Source organism: Ornithorhynchus anatinus, chromosome 6, assembly GCF_004115215.2.
Source record: "Ornithorhynchus anatinus isolate Pmale09 chromosome 6, mOrnAna1.pri.v4, whole genome shotgun sequence".
Classification (NCBI taxonomy): Eukaryota; Metazoa; Chordata; class Mammalia; order Monotremata; family Ornithorhynchidae; genus Ornithorhynchus; species Ornithorhynchus anatinus.
The window spans coordinates 50,118,397-50,134,562 of NC_041733.1; the positions used below are offsets into that span (position 1 = coordinate 50,118,397).

The following is a 16,166-nucleotide window of genomic DNA, read 5'->3' on the forward strand; positions in this document are numbered from 1 at the left end:
TCACCACCTCCAAAGTGAATGCGTGCACAAAAATCGAAGCCATCAGGCCAAAGTTGGAAATCATAATTCAGCTGCCACCAGGAGACAAAGGGCCCAGGCATAACCTGGGGCTCTTTTTTACCGCACCTCTCAAGTTCTTTCCTCGCTGAAGAATGCTTAACTGGCTGATCTAGTCCCTGTGTGTGACACACTTGAAATATTTCGACAGGAGAGAATTTCATATAAATTGCTCTCTGATTAGGAAATGGAAAGTCTGTGCAACTCGTAGTATCTGCTGGTTCTTTGCGACCAATGCTTCCCTGGTCCTTTATAGAAGGGGCTGGGGCGATCGCCCTGCTGTAGAGGTCTAAGTCAAGGTCTTCCTAATGATGAGGTTTTTTGAGTCAATTCTCAAAGTGTCTGGGCTTGAAGGGAACCTGCCTGCAGAAATCTTCAATCAAGGAGGAGACCCAGAACTCGGATATTTACCCTTGCGATATTCCAGCCGGAGACCTTCTGGAGCTAGCTGAGTAATAATTGTGATTTTTTTTTTGCCAGTGGTGTTTCTGAGTGTTTATATGTGCCAGCTACTGTTCAAAGACCCTCTCAGGTTTGCACTTGGAGAGTTTCCACTACTCTACCAGTCTTGGTTATGGGAGAGAGAGTCAAGCAGAAGCCTATCCATTTCATTCCTAGTTTGGGCAGTGGCTAGCGAATGGAAGGAAATCTGCTACAAGTCAAAACTCACCCAAGCTGGGCAGCCGCAGCATGGGAGTCATTCATTCATTCATGCAATAATATTTATTGAGCGCTTACTATGTGCAGAGCACTGTACTAAGCGCTTGGAATGTACAAGTCGGCAACGGATACAGTCCCTGCCCTTTGACGGGCGCACAGTCTAATCGGGCGAGACAGGCAGACCAGAACAATGGCAAAATAGAGTCAAGGGGAAGAACATCTCATAAAAACAATGGCAAATGAATAGAATCAGGGTGATGTACATCTCATTAAACAAAATGAGCAAAATAAATAGGGCGGAGACTCGAGCGTACTGTGCGGAAGGTGACAGTGGTAAACCGTTTCTGGATTTTTACCAAGAAAACTCTATAGGTACACTACCAGAATGATTGCTGGTGGAGATGAGGCATTCTGGGAGAGATGTGTCCGTGGTGCCGCTATGGCTCGGAAACGACTCGACGGAATAAGGCCACACAAGACAGTACAAAGCGCTGGTGTAGATACAAACTCATCAGGTTAGGCATAGTCTTTGTCCCACATGGGGCTCGCGGTCCTAATCCCTGTTTTAAAAATGAGGTAACTAAACCCCAGACAAGTGTTTATAATTAATTAACAATTAATTCAATAAAAATTAAAAGCCAGGTCTCTCTGACCCCCAGGCCTGTGCTGTATCCCCTAGGCCATGCTGCTTTTCCAGTTGAAGGAGAAGGGAAGGAAAATAGGGTGGGAATACAAGAGATCAGTCAGAAAGGCATCCTGGAAGAGATGTGATTTGAGTAGGGTCCCGAAGATGGAAAGAGAGGGGTGACCTGTCAGATCTCAAGAGGGGGGAGTTCTGAGCAGGAAGGAAAGTGTGAGCAAGGGGTCTCCAATGAAAACCTTGTTATTGCACCCTGAACCGGCAAGGGAGGTGGCCCTGGGACTGGGTGCGTCAGTATATGAGAATCGAGATCAGAATGGTACCGTGCCGCACCAGAGCTAAGAATCAGCCCGATTATCAGTGGGTTGTCTCCTCCCCCGGGGATGTCCTGAAATACATTCCCAACTGCCCATATCAGCTTGTGCTTCTGTGCCACATCCTCCCAGATTATGTAATGCCTGACCCGATTTTTTTTTTTTCCCCAAATCTGGGGAATCTTGCGACAATTCGTGTCCCGCCGTCAGTGAAGTCCGACTCGAGTAACGTTGCATTTCACTTGAGGTACAACTGCACAACATGAAAATGGTCACCGAGATTGTCATTTCCTTTGAGACTTTTCTCAATCTCTAATAAGCCGACCCAGACATGAAGGGGGCGGGGGGGGGGGAAGAAGCACAATGTGAGAAAATCAAGTTAATTAGAACAACGGTGCAGTGCGAAATAAGACATTGATTAGTAGTCAAACATAAGCTTGGGTAATACTGAGCATTAAAATGTTAATAGACCATAATTGGGGAAAATAAAATATTAGTCAAAACCTGCATGAATTATTCAATATATTGATTTAGCCATAAGCCACTGAGAATAAATATGTCTGTGAATATGTTTCTTTTAATTGGTTTTAATACATTACAGACAGACAGTATCATCTCCGGTTACCCAGAACGCATTTCCTAATAACATCTCAAGCCAGGACTCATCGCTCTTATTTATACTCTAGGAAAACTGAAGGGGAAAATCAACAGCCATTGTTCAGAACTGCCTACACAGGGGAGAGAGGAGGACTAGTTAACTCCCTTATTATTTTTTAATTAATATTTTGCCATGCAGAGAGAACAGAAATAGCAACTTCCCCTGCCCGGGACGGTCAGCCCTGGGGATTCCGTCTCCTTCTCCGAGGACGCTCGTTCTTCTTCCGAGGACCAGACAGGTGAGTAGTATCTTGGGGGACACCGCCTGGGAGTATCCTCACCTGCACCTTTCACCCCGTTGAGTATGGAGTGGTGCTGAGCTCTCCGCAACAACCAAGCAAATAAAACCAGCTAGAGTCCAGCTCAGTTTTCAGTTTTTGTATTCCTCCCTCACAAATAAATCAACCCATTCATAGGATTGATTGAGGTCTTCCTGGTACAGAGCATTTTATTAATCATATGATTAGTGAAGCGCTTACTGTGTACAGAACAGCGTACTAAGTGCTGGGAAAGAATGCCCAGATGGGAATTAGACACTGGTCTGCACTGAGTACTCGGAAGTTAAGAGGCAAAATCTCTATTCTAATGGAGCTTACAGTCTGGTAGGGAGATGGGAACTAAGATGAATATGATAGGATCAATCAGTGGATGAGCGCCCACCGTGTATAGAGCACCGTTCTAAGCAACTGGCAAAGAATGGTGCCACAAGTTTGATAGATGTGACCCCTGCCTACGAGTAGCTTATAGTTACGGGTAAAGAAAAACCACAGGGAGAATCAATAAGAGGGAGTAGAATAGCATGTGAGATAGGTCAGTAACTGCAACTGAGATTCTAAGGGGGGAAATAGTGAGGTAAGAGTACATATCAATCAGGAAAAAAAAAAACCCTAGAGGAGATGTGATTTCAGAGGAGCTTTGAAGCTGGAGACAATCAAGTTTTGCCAGATGTCCATGGGGAGGGAGTTCCAGACAGCAAAGAGTCTTTTCTCATTATTTTTTACAGTGGTATGTGTTAAGAACTTACTATGTGCCGGGCACTGTACTAAAATCTGAGAGAGGTATGAGTGTCGGACTAGGGCTCGACAAGGTTGGACAAGCTTATCAGGATGGAAACAATCCATGTCCCACAGTCCTAGCCCCCATTTTGCATGAAGGTGACTGAGGCACCAAGAATCAGCGGCTTGCCCAAGGTCACACAGCAGACAAATGACAGGGCTGGGACAAGGAGGTTGGTGATGAAAGAGATGAGAACGAGGCACAGTGAGTAAGGGGTCTCGAGACGAGCTCTGTGATAAAAGGAGGGAAAGATATGGGCATTTTAGAGAAAATAAAATCAGAGTTGTATTTTGCATTGAAAGATGACAACCCTGTCAGTGAAGTTCACTTAAGAAAAGACCAAGGTGGGTTCACCATCCCTGCCACCGTGGTCACACAAGAAGGTGGTTCTTGTCGTATTTATTGTTTTTAACACCTGGGCTTGCTTTCTTATGGCCTCTCTCTCTCTCTCTCTCTCTCTCTTTCTCTCTCTGTCTCTCCCTAGCACCTTGCAAAACCTTTGTTCAGAGTGTCAGAGAGAGCTACTCTATTCTTAATGCCGGTGGGCCATGCTGGTCTATCTTCAGAAGTTGATTCTCCATTTGGAGAAAACGACAGGAGTCACAATGATGGTATTTTTTGAGCACTTAGGCTGGCCCAAGCACTTGGGTAGGTATAAGAAGATCAGTCTGGACGCAGGTCCTGCCCCACATGGGGATTCCTCTCTAAGAACAGTGGAGTGTAGGTATCAATCAATTGCATTTATTGATCATTTGTCGTGTGCAGTGCACTGTACTACTTGGGAGAGTACATTATAACAGAGTTGGTGGACATGTTTCCTGCCTACAAGGAGCTTACTGCCTAGAGGGAGATTAAGCCACTGATATAAATAAATTAAGGATATGGACCTAAGTTCTGTGGGGCTGAGGGAGGGGAATAAAGTGTGCAAATCCAAATGCTAAGGTGGGAGGGGAAAAAAGAAGGAATGACAGAAGGGAGTCAGGGAAGGCCTCTTGGAGGAGATGTGCTTTTAATGAGGCTTTGAAGGTAGGAAGAGTGATCATCTATCCAATATGAAGAGGTATTTTTTTCCCATTCCATAGATGAGGAATTTTAATGCCCAGAGCGGTAGAGTGACTTGTCCAAGGTTATGCAGCAGGCAAGTGACAGAGTTGGAACTAGAGGCGGGATTTCCCGATTTCCAGCCCCATTCTCTTTGTCCAGGTCTGGGCTGCCTCAGTACCATATTTAAGGCAAAGAGGTGGTTTGAGATGCTTGCTGGTCACATTAGAGTCATTCTTCTCACGTTGCCCTTTCAATATGTTGGAACAATTTCACTCTGAAAAATTTGTTTCGCGACTTTCTCTTAAACTCAGTAAACCATTTCAGAAGGCAAGGGCTCAATCGATCAAACTGCTGTATTTATTGAGAGCTTGCTGTGTCCCGAGCACTGAACTGAGTTGGGGAGAGTACAACGTGATAGAGTTGGTAGACATGTTCCCTGCCCACTAAGAGCTTACACTCTTGATGGGGCAAACAGACATTAATATAAATTAATGAGTTACGGAGAGATGCAATAGTTCACCCCTAGGGTATGTCCTCACATTGAGTCCTCAGTCTCTGATCTCACGTGAACTTGATCTGAGGTTGTTTATTTGTTTGTTTGTTTGTTTTTATTTATTTATTTATTTATTTATTTATTTATTTACTTATTTATTTATTTATTCATTCATTCATTCATTCATTCATTCATTTGTTTTTATGGTGTCTCTTGAGTGCTTACAGTCGCCGTTCTAAGGGCTGAGATAGAGCAAAGTAATCAGGTTGGACACAATCCATGTCCCATGTGGGGCTCGCTGTCTTAATCCCCATCTAACAGATGAGGAAGCTGAGTCACAGAGAAGTTAAGTGACTTGCCTAAGGTCACACAGTAGACAAGTGGCGCTGCTGGGATTAGGACCCAGGTCCTTCTGGCTCCCAGGTCTTTATTCAATCTACGAAGCCACCATTACACCATAACACGCAAATTGCAGGTCGATCGTTTGGACACTTGCCTTTCAGCTGGCCTATCCCCTGTCACTGCCAATACAGCACCTGACACAGCAGCATTTTAAAATCAGGGTTGTCGAGGCCCTGTCTTCGGCCGTCCCTCCCATCCTCCGACCGTTCTCTGTGGAGGGAATCCGGAAGTCTCTGAGGCAAGTGGGGGGGTTCCAAACCCTCAGGCCAGAGAGCGCTTGAGGGTCCTGCAAAACGGCCACCATGATGACATCACCTTATATCCTTTACTCAAATAATGCTATGCTTCCTGTCGTCGGGGCCTGTGAGAATGCACGGGTTGCTCTACACATGGTCGATTTTGAGGATATGTTGGTTGGAAGAATCTAAATCTTATTTCTGGCTAGGGAAGCAGCATGACCTAGTGGATAGAGTTGGGGCCCGGGAGTCAGAGGACAGGAGTTCTAATCCCGGCTCTTCCACTTGTCTGCCCTGTGACCTTGAGCAAGTCGCTTCACTACTCTGGGCCTCAGTTACCTCATCTGTAAAATGGGAATTAAGACCGTGAGCCCCATGTGTGACAGGGATTGTGTCCAATCCGATTTGCTTGAATCTACCCCAGGGCTTAGTTCCTTTGCTGGCACGCAGTCAGCACTTAACAAATACCACAGTTATTAATTATTAATCACTCCTGGCTGTGTTTGGTGTAAGCTCTCTCTCACAAAAGCCCCTGGTGGATAGGGAATGGGGGCTTTCCACTCTGATTTGGAGACTTTACCATGCACATACTACAGTGCTCTGCACACGGCCAATAAATGCCACTGATGGATTGATTGACTCACATGAGGAAGCTAGAAGTGGGGTTAGTGGTCTAAGTCCAGACCTGCGGTCTGTCTGGATATGGTTTGCTCTGGTCCTGTTCTCCTTCAGTACAAAGCTCCACGATCTGTCTGTCATCCTCTTTTTCTGCGTGCAGGCTCTACTGGCAGCTGTAGCCTCGCGTTTAAGAAGCACTCTCATCTCTTGATCCAGGAATCAGGAGACCTGGAATCGAATCCCACCTCTGCCATTTATGTGCTCGGTGACCTTGGGCAAGTCTCACCTTCTCTGTCTTCGTCTTCTCTGCACCTCCGTTTCCTCTTCTGAAAAATGGAGAGAAGGTATCTGTCCCCCCTCCCTCTAGACTGTGAGCCCCCTAAGGGACAGGGATTGTGTTCAACAGGTTTGAATTGTTTCTCCCGGTGCTAAAAACTGTGCTTGGCACATAGTAAGCACCTAACGATTAACAAAATTATCATCAGTGTTCTCATTATTATAACTACTTATTTCTAGATTTCCTTAAGGGCCTCACTGAAATTCATTTTTCTCTGCCCCACTTGCACTAAGAAAGTACAATAAAAGGTTTTGCGATGGTAGAAATAGCTTCAGCTGGGAACCTTAAGGTGAGACAAGCTCTCACCAGGAAAGGTCTTCTCAGAATGAAACTTGATTCACATAGAGCCCATTTCATGTATTTTCTGCTCAAAAAGTCCAGTATTTTAAACAGGAATTACAAAACCCACACAAAGCATGACCCATAAACCAGTTTTCCAATATGTAGTTGAAGGAAACCCATCTCCTCCCCCAGGAAATGGAATAAAGACCTTTTCCCGGAGATTTGCAATGTTTTTCTCAATTTGACAGGCGCTCCCACAGGTTGTGTGGGGGCTGCTTGCATAACCTATTGAACGTTTACAGGCAAGTGATTTCCCCTCTCATGGGTTATTCAGGAAGAAACAATCCCTTTTCTTCATTCGTGTCAAACACAATCATTCTATCCTTCTGCACATCGACGGGTGGAAAAAAAAAAAACAACTCCTGAAATTATTTCTTGAAATAATTGCAGATGATTTATATATACCTGCGGTGGTTTTGCCTATGTCAGGTTTTAACTAGCCGATAATGTGATTGGGTTTGACTGCAGTTGTTTTTATAATTAATTTCCCTGTTTACGTGCTACATGTTTTATGAATACTTTTGAGTAGTTTGTCACATGCAATTAATTGTTCAAGCTGTTGACCGGTTACGCTATTTTCCCTTGAATTACAGCTCTGCCTCGCTGTTAGTATGAAGATTGGCATGCTGAGTTTTTGGCTTTCCTGTTGGAGAGGAGGGACAATTATCAGCCTGAAGGTAATGGGAAAGATTATAGGAAAAAAAAGGGGGAAATGATATGAATGACATTATGAGAGCACAGGACTGGTAATTAAAGCACCTGGGCTCTAGTTGCAGTTTTGTCGCTTGCCTGTGGTTTGACCTTGGACAGATCACTTCATTTCTGTCTACCTCAGTTTCCTCATCTGTAAAATGAGGATTCGGTACTTGCTCTCTCTCCTCCATAGATAATGAATGCCATGTCAAACGGGGATTGTGTCCATGCTGATCAGCTCATATCTATCGGGAAGCAGAATGGCTCAGTGGAAAGAGCCCGGGCTTGGGAGTCAGGGGTCGTGAGTTCGCATCCTGCAGCTGCCGCTTGTCAGCTGTGTGACTGTGAGCAAGTCACTTAACTTCTCTGTGCCTCGGTTACCTCATCCGTAAAGTGGGCATTAAAACTGTGAGCCTCATGTGGGACAATCTGTTACCCTGTATCTACCCCAGCGCTTAGAACAGTGATCTGCACATAGTAAGCGCTTAACGAATACCAACATTATTATTATTATTATCCCGGTACTTGGCACACAGAAAGTATCTGACAAATATTATTGTTATCATCATCATCATCACAGGCAGATTTTGTCATCGGATTGGGGCAAACACTCAACAGGAATAATTTTGCACCACACTGGGGCAAATGTTTAGCACTTAACAGGCGGATTTCCCCCCATTCAGATCCTTTCTTGAGGAACCAATCGGAAGAGTGGTTAGGGGCTGATTGCAAACCAGTGTTTTAACCGGAATCATCTGAACGACATACGTTAACAAGACGTCTTTCATTTGTCTTTGGAATTGTAAATTAGCAAGCGAAATACCTATCTTGTTCCCTCAAAGATTTTGGAAGTAGAAAGGTAGGCTGGCCTAGTGGAAAGATATAAGGAAAAAGAAGACTCAGTTATAACCTTTGTTCTGCTACTGGCCTAATGTGTAGCCCCGGGTGAGTTGATGGACCTCAGTTTCTGCATCTGTATAATGGAGAGAAGTAACATCTGCTCCTCTCCCTGGGTCTGTGAGCCCATGGAATAACTGTGCTGTTTAAGGTCTTAATGGGTACCAAGCACTGTACTAAATGCTGGGGAAGATACAAGATGATCAGATGGGACCCAGTCTCTGTCCTTCGCAGGGATCACAGCCTAGGGGGGACGGAGGTGGACATTTTTTCCCCATTTAACAGATGAGGTCACTGAGGCACAAAGAAGTGAAGTGACGCCCAAAATCACACACAAGGAGCCAAGATTAAAAGCCAGATGATCTGTCTATCCAGATCCAGCTTCCTTCCACTAGAGCACACTCCTCCCTGTATGGGACAGGGTCTGGGACTGATACGACTATTTTTCTATCAATCCCAGTGCTCAACGCAGTGCTTTGCCCGAAGCAGGTTCTTAACCAATACCATAATTATTATTTATCCGTCCGGGAACCATCTTGAGACATGCAAATTCTATCTTGGGTTTCCACACAGTAAGGTGATTAAGAATTTTGCAAAATGATCCTCCTTTGGGATGTTATTGAAGTTCAGATCTGACCCCTTCAATTTTCGGGGACCAGGGCCCTGACCGAGTCAAGGCTGTTGCTATTCCTCTTCATCCAGCCTTCCAGTACGGGTTTTCCTGGCCCCCTACTTGCTCCCCATTGAAGATTAGGTAAGAAAATCAGCATAACAAGAAAAGGTTCACACTCCTTCCATTGTGATACCTGGTATCCTTTAAAGTAAGGAAGCATTTGGGTGCGTTTAATGCAGGTTACATATCGGTCCGCTCGACCTGACCCTTCCAGAATAAATCTAACCCAGAAATGATAACGTACAAAGAACTCCGGTCATCCAACCCTGTCGGGTTAGCAGGATGTGACCCATAAACAGGTGTTGATTAAGTGTTGAAAGTTGAAAAAAAATCCTCCTTTCAAAAAATCCAGATATAAAGCTGAGGAACTTTTCATATTTCGTGGCAATATTCCAGCAGGACCAGTAGCTGATTAAAATCAATTACAATCACTCACTTTGAAAAAACCTGACCTTTGTAAAATGAACAACTCCTTTGCACCAACATGATCCGTTAGTCCCTTTAACTTCCTACATACACCGGGAGGGGTTATTTACATTATTTAGCGAGATAACGATTTGGAGACACAAAACTCAGGGCATGCTTACAGTCTAGAAGGGGAAGCAGACATTAATGTGAATAAATAAATTACAGATAAACTCCACAAACTACTCTCCCTTCTCTCTACTAAGGACGGGGACCATGACGATTTGGTTTCCTTATTTCTCCTATTGAATTGTGGACTCTCTGTGGGCAGGAAATGTCTCTCCTGCCTCGGTTTTATTTCCCAGGAGCTCAGTAATTGCTGTTATTATTATTACATGTGTCAAGCACTGGGCTGGACACAAGTTAATCAGGTCAGATACAGTCCCCGTCCCGCATGGGGCTCCTGTTGTAAGTAGGAAGGAGAACGGTACAGTGCACTGGTTCCATTTAGGTGTTCAATAGAGACCATTTCTACAGCATCTTTAAATCAACTCCAACATCAGTACAATGCTTTACACATAGTAAAGGCTCAATAACTACCATTACTCTTCCAAAGCAAGCAGTGTGGGCTAGTGGAGAGAGCACAGGCCTGAGAGTCAGAGGACTCTCATCCCGACTAATTCTAATCCCGACTCTGCCGAATGCCTGCTCAGTGGCAAATCACTACACTTCTCTGGGTTTCAGTTACCCCATCTGTAAAATGGGGATCCAATACTTATTCTTCCTCCTCCTTGGACGAGACAGAGACTGTCTCTGACCTGCTAATCTTGTCTCTCCCCAAGTGTTTAGAGCAGTGTTTGGTTTCCTCTTCTCCCACTCCCTTTTGCATCTCCCTGACTTACTCCCTTTACTCATCCCTCCTCCCAGCTCCATCGCACTTATCTACACATCTGTAATTCATTTATATTAATGACTCTTTCCTCCTCTAAACTGTAAACTCACTGTGGGCTTACACAGCACTCTCCCAAGTGCTTAGTACAGTGCTCCACACAGTGTCTACCCCAGCACTTAGAACAGTGCTCTGCACATAGTAAGCGCTTAACAAATACCAACGTTATTATTATTACAGTAGGCACTCAATAAATGCAATTGAGAGTAAGTGCTTAACAAATATTAGAAAAATAATCATAGTAATGATGATAATTATGCAGTTCGTGGTCATCAGGGCAAATAACGTGTCTACCAATTCTGTTGCACGGTACTCTCCCAAGCCCTTAGTACAGTGATCTGCACACATTGTTTTCATTGTTCTACTGATTGATCAGGGAGCTAACTGAAATTACATAAGTATCACAGGTATTCAGCACCAATTAGAACCCAAAATGACCGATACTAATGCACCGATTTTACTTGCACAGATGCAGTTAATTTCTCTGTGCCTCAGTTTCCTTATTTGTAAAATGGAGTTCAGATCCTCCTTCCTCTCTTTAAACTGGGAACCTCACGCGGGACAGGGACTGTGACCAAGCTGATTTATCTTGTATCTACCCCAGCTTGACAGTACTTGACGCGTCGTAAAAACTTAAATGCCATTAAATATAAAGATATATATTAACGAGGCAGGGAAGCTTCATGTTTAAATGGGACCATTTATTAAAACAGTAGCTTTCTACCACTGGAATCTAGATTGTGTTCAAGTGCCACTTGAACAAATGATTCCAAAAGGAGGATATTGGAAACAGCCGAATGACTTGTGATATTGAAAATCCAGGGGCTCCCAGGGAGGTTAGCATTGGACTCTGAGCAGAATTATCGATGTGTACCAAGCAATTCAAACGTGCACTGTATTTGAAGAAAAGAGCACAGATTCTTGCTTTATGTGGATTTTCCCTCTTTCTGAGTGTGAGATGGAGCTTATCATAGCCAATCCTGCTTTGTACATGCGTTACCCAGTTATGATGCTATTTGTTTTATGAAAACAGTGAGCCCAGTACTTGGGAGGATTTGACAGTTAATTTGGTTCTTTGCATTCTTCCCCCCTACCCCTATATGAAGGTATTCATGAAGCTCTAACTGTGTGCGGAGCACTGTACTAAGCACTGGGCGGACTAAGTTACAGGAGACCCGATAGACGTGATCCTCGTCAGAGGGGAGCCATCCTCACTGGCAAACCGTGCAGAAGGGAGTGACGATCAAATGTTGCTCTTGTCAGTCTCACCAGGATGGTCTTTATCATTATTAGTTTTGTTATTGCTGGTGGTGGTGGCGGCGTTTGCTATCCACCGAGGATTGTGCTAAGCACCCGCGATTGCTTCAGGATCATCAGATCACACATGGTCCCTGTCCCACGTGGGGCTCACAGTCTGAGAGCGGGAGCCACAATGATGAAAGTAATAATGATAATAATAATTGTGGTGTTTGTTAAGCATTTATTGCGTAGCAAGGACTACAGTAAGCTCTGGGGTACAGAAAAGATAATCAGGGATCACAGTTGAAGTAGGAAGGAGAATAGGTATCGAATCCCCATTTTGCAGATGGAAGAACAGAGGCACAAAGACGTAAAGTGACTTGCCCAAGGTCGCACAGCATATGCGTGGCCGAGCTGGGATTTGAATCCAGGTCCTCTGAAGCCCAGGTCCATATTCTTTCCACTTGGCCGTGACCGTTTTACAGATGAGGAAACCGAGACCCAGAGAGGTTCAGCGACTTGCGTGAGGTCTCCCACCACCGGTCAGGATCTAGAGGCAGCGTGGCTCAGTGGAAAGAGCACGGGCTTTGGAGTCAGAGGTCATGGGTTCGAATCCCTGCTCGACCACATGTCAGCTGTGTGACTTTGGGCAAGTCACTTAACTTCTCGGTGCCTCAGTGACCTCATCTGTAAAATGGGGATTAAGACTGTGAGCCCCACGTGGGACAACGTGATTCCCCTGTGTCTACCCCAGCGCTCAGAACAGTGCTCGGCACATAGTAAGCGCTTAACAAATACCAACATTATTAGAACCCGGCTCTCTTGACTCCTGGTTCCACAGTCTTTCCTAGGAGGCCATGATGCCCCTCTACTTGATACGTGGAAAAGGTGACACCATCACTCATGGTAGTGAAGCGGGAGTTCAGATATGAGTGTAGGCTTCCAAGGGCCGCCAACTGCCTCACTTGTCTTGAGATTGATGAGCAGATGACCAGTCAGCCACAGCCGTCGTCCGTTGCCAGGACAGACTGACCTGTGTGCTAGAAGCCACCCCTCCCCCGGCCGGACATCCACAGAGCCGTCGTCTCGATGGCCGTCTTGCGCAAGGAACTCAGCGCCGCTCTCCCTCGCCCCCCGCTCCATCATTTCCCGCCTCTTTGGCGGGAGGCGAAATCAGCGAGGACGAGCAAGATCGGAAGCTCGAGGTCCCGACGGGTCTCCCGAGCCGTCGGCTCCGATAGCACCGAAGCACGATTCTGGCCACAGACGCTTCATTCCGTTAGTCCGGTTTAAAGACTCCCAAGAGTCAGGTCTCAAGGAGAGCAGACCACCCTCTCCGTGCCCCCCACCCCCAGCCTTGGGGAAGGGAAGGTAGTAACCGTGATGGACAGCTTCAGGTCTCTGAGCAGATTGCTTATCCAGACACGAGCCAAATAAAACATCCGTCTCCCCTCTCCCGTCCCCGTATCCTGTCTCTGCCATGAATACATTAATTTGCCCTTCGCATAAAGCCGTCCACCATTTCCACAGAATATATTCTCCTCTCTATCCTTTGGCAGAATGAGGATGAAAATAAAAACATAAAACATCTCAGGGAAGTTGTTTGTTTTTCATTTCAATGGAGAAGCGTTAAAGAAACAAGCAAAATAGACATAAATAGCAACGCTTGTAGACAATTTTAACGGGAGGAAAAAACCCAGTTTTTTTATTTTCATGGTGCGAGTCACCAAGAGAGAGCTCATTTGATCAAAGCAGAATGAAGACATTGTCAGAAAATGGAGTGGATATTTGCCAAACATAATCAAACCGAGAAGCTCACTTAGTCTCTCTGTTAGCATTAATGGTGATGATAAATGTTTACTCAGCAGGTCTATACAGACTTAGACAATGCCTCTGTCCAGGAAAAACTTCCAAGTTGCTTTCCAGGTGGGCAGGAAAGCTATTTTCTATTAGTCCACGGGCAAGACTTTATGCCTTTCTGGATCTCCGTTTCCTCTTCTGTTGGCTGTGGATCAGAATACAATAATTTGGGAAGGAGATGGAATCATTCTCTCATCTTTTCTACTTTTTTCTTGCATTTGCTCCTGAAGTTTTTTCATTTGTTTAAAGAGATGAAACTCTAAAGCCAGGGATAAATAATACAATACTGAAAGAAAGCCTAGATATTTTAAAGCAGTATTTTATAAGCGACAGTTTTGTTGTTACTTTGGAGCTAGGCCGCCTAGGCCTCTAGATGGTAAACGCAATTGAAGGCTCAGAGTGCATCTATCATCTCTATAATACAACGATGATAATAATTATGGTACTTTTTAAACCCTTACTATGTGCCAAACACTGTTCTAAGCACTGGGGTAGATAGAAGGTGATCAGGTTGTCCCACCTGGGGCGCTCAGTCTTAATCCCCATTTTACAGATGAGGTACCTGAGTCCCAGACAATTTAAGTGACTTGTCCAAAGTCACACAGCTGATGAGTGGTGGAGCTAGGATTAGAACCTACATTCTCTGACACCCAGGCCTGTGCTCTTTCCACTAAGCCACACTGCCTCTCTTGTATCGTATTCTCCCAAGTGCTTAGGACAGTTCTCTGCACACAGTAAGCACTGAATAAATACTTTTGAGCTATGGACTGATTGATTGATTGCTTTGGACTGTTGAAATCTTCTACATAGGCTTGGTTGCTGATGTCCATGACCCGAACTTTGTAGAATTATTAGCGGCTCAGGAGATATCACTGACGGATGGTTGATTGAAGTGAAGATTGGATAATATCTATTGAACAAAGATCTATGCTCTAAAGATAAGCATTCCTGCCCATTGATAAAGAAGGAGCTTGGCTTAATGGATGGAGCACAGGTTTGGGAGTCGAAAGGTCCTGGGCTCTAATCCCAGCCCCGCCACCTGTCTCCTGAGTGACCTTGGGCAAGTCACTTAACTTCTCTGTGCCTCCGTTTCCTCATATGTAAAATGTGGATTAGTACGGCATACCCCACGTGGGACCTGGACTGTGTCGAACCTGATTAGCTCGTATCTGTCCCGGCACTTAATATGGTGCCTGGCCCCTAGTAAAACACTTCACAAACACCATTGGGGAAAAAAAAAAAAAAAACAAGAAAGAAGATCAGAGCACTGAACTAAGCGTTTAGGGAAGGTAGTTGATTTGGAAGATCTTGGAGAGCGGAGTTTGTCTGAGTCTAGCTGAAAATTGCAGATGGATTTCAATCCCACCTGCAATCTCGGATGTCTCCTCTCTTTGTCTTCCTTTCAGCGTCATGCTCGGGCTTGGTTTTCTTTCCTTTTTGTTTTCTGCCCAAACCTCCTTTGAATGTTCTGTCGCTGCGCTCTCAGATGCTCAGTCCCACCATTTACCTCCATCCTGCCAAACTCGCTCACGTGTATGGGAACTCAGCTGTCATTTATTTCAGTGTCTTTCTTTCCCTCCTTGAGGGCAGGAATTGTTTTTATTAATTAGTTGGGCTCTCCCAAGAGCTCAGGACAGTGATCTGAGCACACTGAGTGCTCATTACATAGCACTGCTTGATCGGGTCTTAAGAACCAACGGCCAGTTAACCCTGCCCATCTTCCCCCTCCCTGGAGGTCAGCTGCCTGTCTTTCCGAGCCCCGCTGTTTCTATCCTTCTAATTCCCAACTGGCCACACTGGATTGGGTCAGGGAAAGTTGACATTTCAAGCGGCAATTCCCATTCTTTCCCCCCCAAGGCCCGGTCTCTCCCCAGCCTGGACTGGCCTCAACCACCGTCTTGGATTGAATCAACCCAGCGATTTACTGAACACCTGCCAACGGCTGAAGACGATGGTAAGCATTTGAAAAGCCATGTAACCTAGTGGAAAGAGCACATGCCTGGGAGTCAGAGGATGTGGGTTCTAAACCAGGCTCTGCCACTTACCTGCTGTGGGACTTTGGGCCAGTCACTTCACTTGGCAGGTCCTCAGTTCCCTCAACTGTAAAATGGGCTTTCAATCCCTGTTCTCTCTCCTCCTTAGACTGTGAGCCCCATGTGAGATATGAATTGGGTCTCCCCCGCTTGTCTCGTGCCTATCCCGGTGCTTAGTACAGTGTTTGGCCTATAGTAAGCACTGAGCTGTTACCACAGTGATTGTTGGCGTTACATTAGAGAAGCAGCATGGCCTGGTGGATAGACCATGGGCCTGGGAGTCAATAATAATAATGGTATTTGTTAAGCACTTACTATGCGTCAGGCAACGTGTTAAGCTCCGAGTGAGATATAAGGTTATCAGGTTGCCCGACGTGGGGCTCACAGTCCTCAGTCCTCATTTTACAGATGAGGTGACTGAGGTACCGAGAAGTTAAGTGACTTGCCCCAAGTCACACAGCTGACAAGTGGTGGAGCTGGGATTAGAACCCACGACCTCTGACTCCCAGGACCGTGCTCTTTCCACCAAGCTACCCTGCTTCTCAGAAAGGCCTGGGGCCT

The 16,166-nt window shown here is 45.4% G+C and overlaps 1 non-coding gene across 1 annotated transcript; it reads left to right on the top strand.

Annotated features, from left to right (window-relative positions):
• The first annotated feature begins 579 nt into the window (after window positions 1–579).
• On the top strand, window positions 580–717 carry LOC114813023. Its single transcript, XR_003760634.1, has one exon. It is a non-coding gene; the product is annotated as a small nucleolar RNA SNORA7 (small nucleolar RNA).
• The last annotated feature ends 15,449 nt before the right edge of the window (window positions 718–16,166 follow it).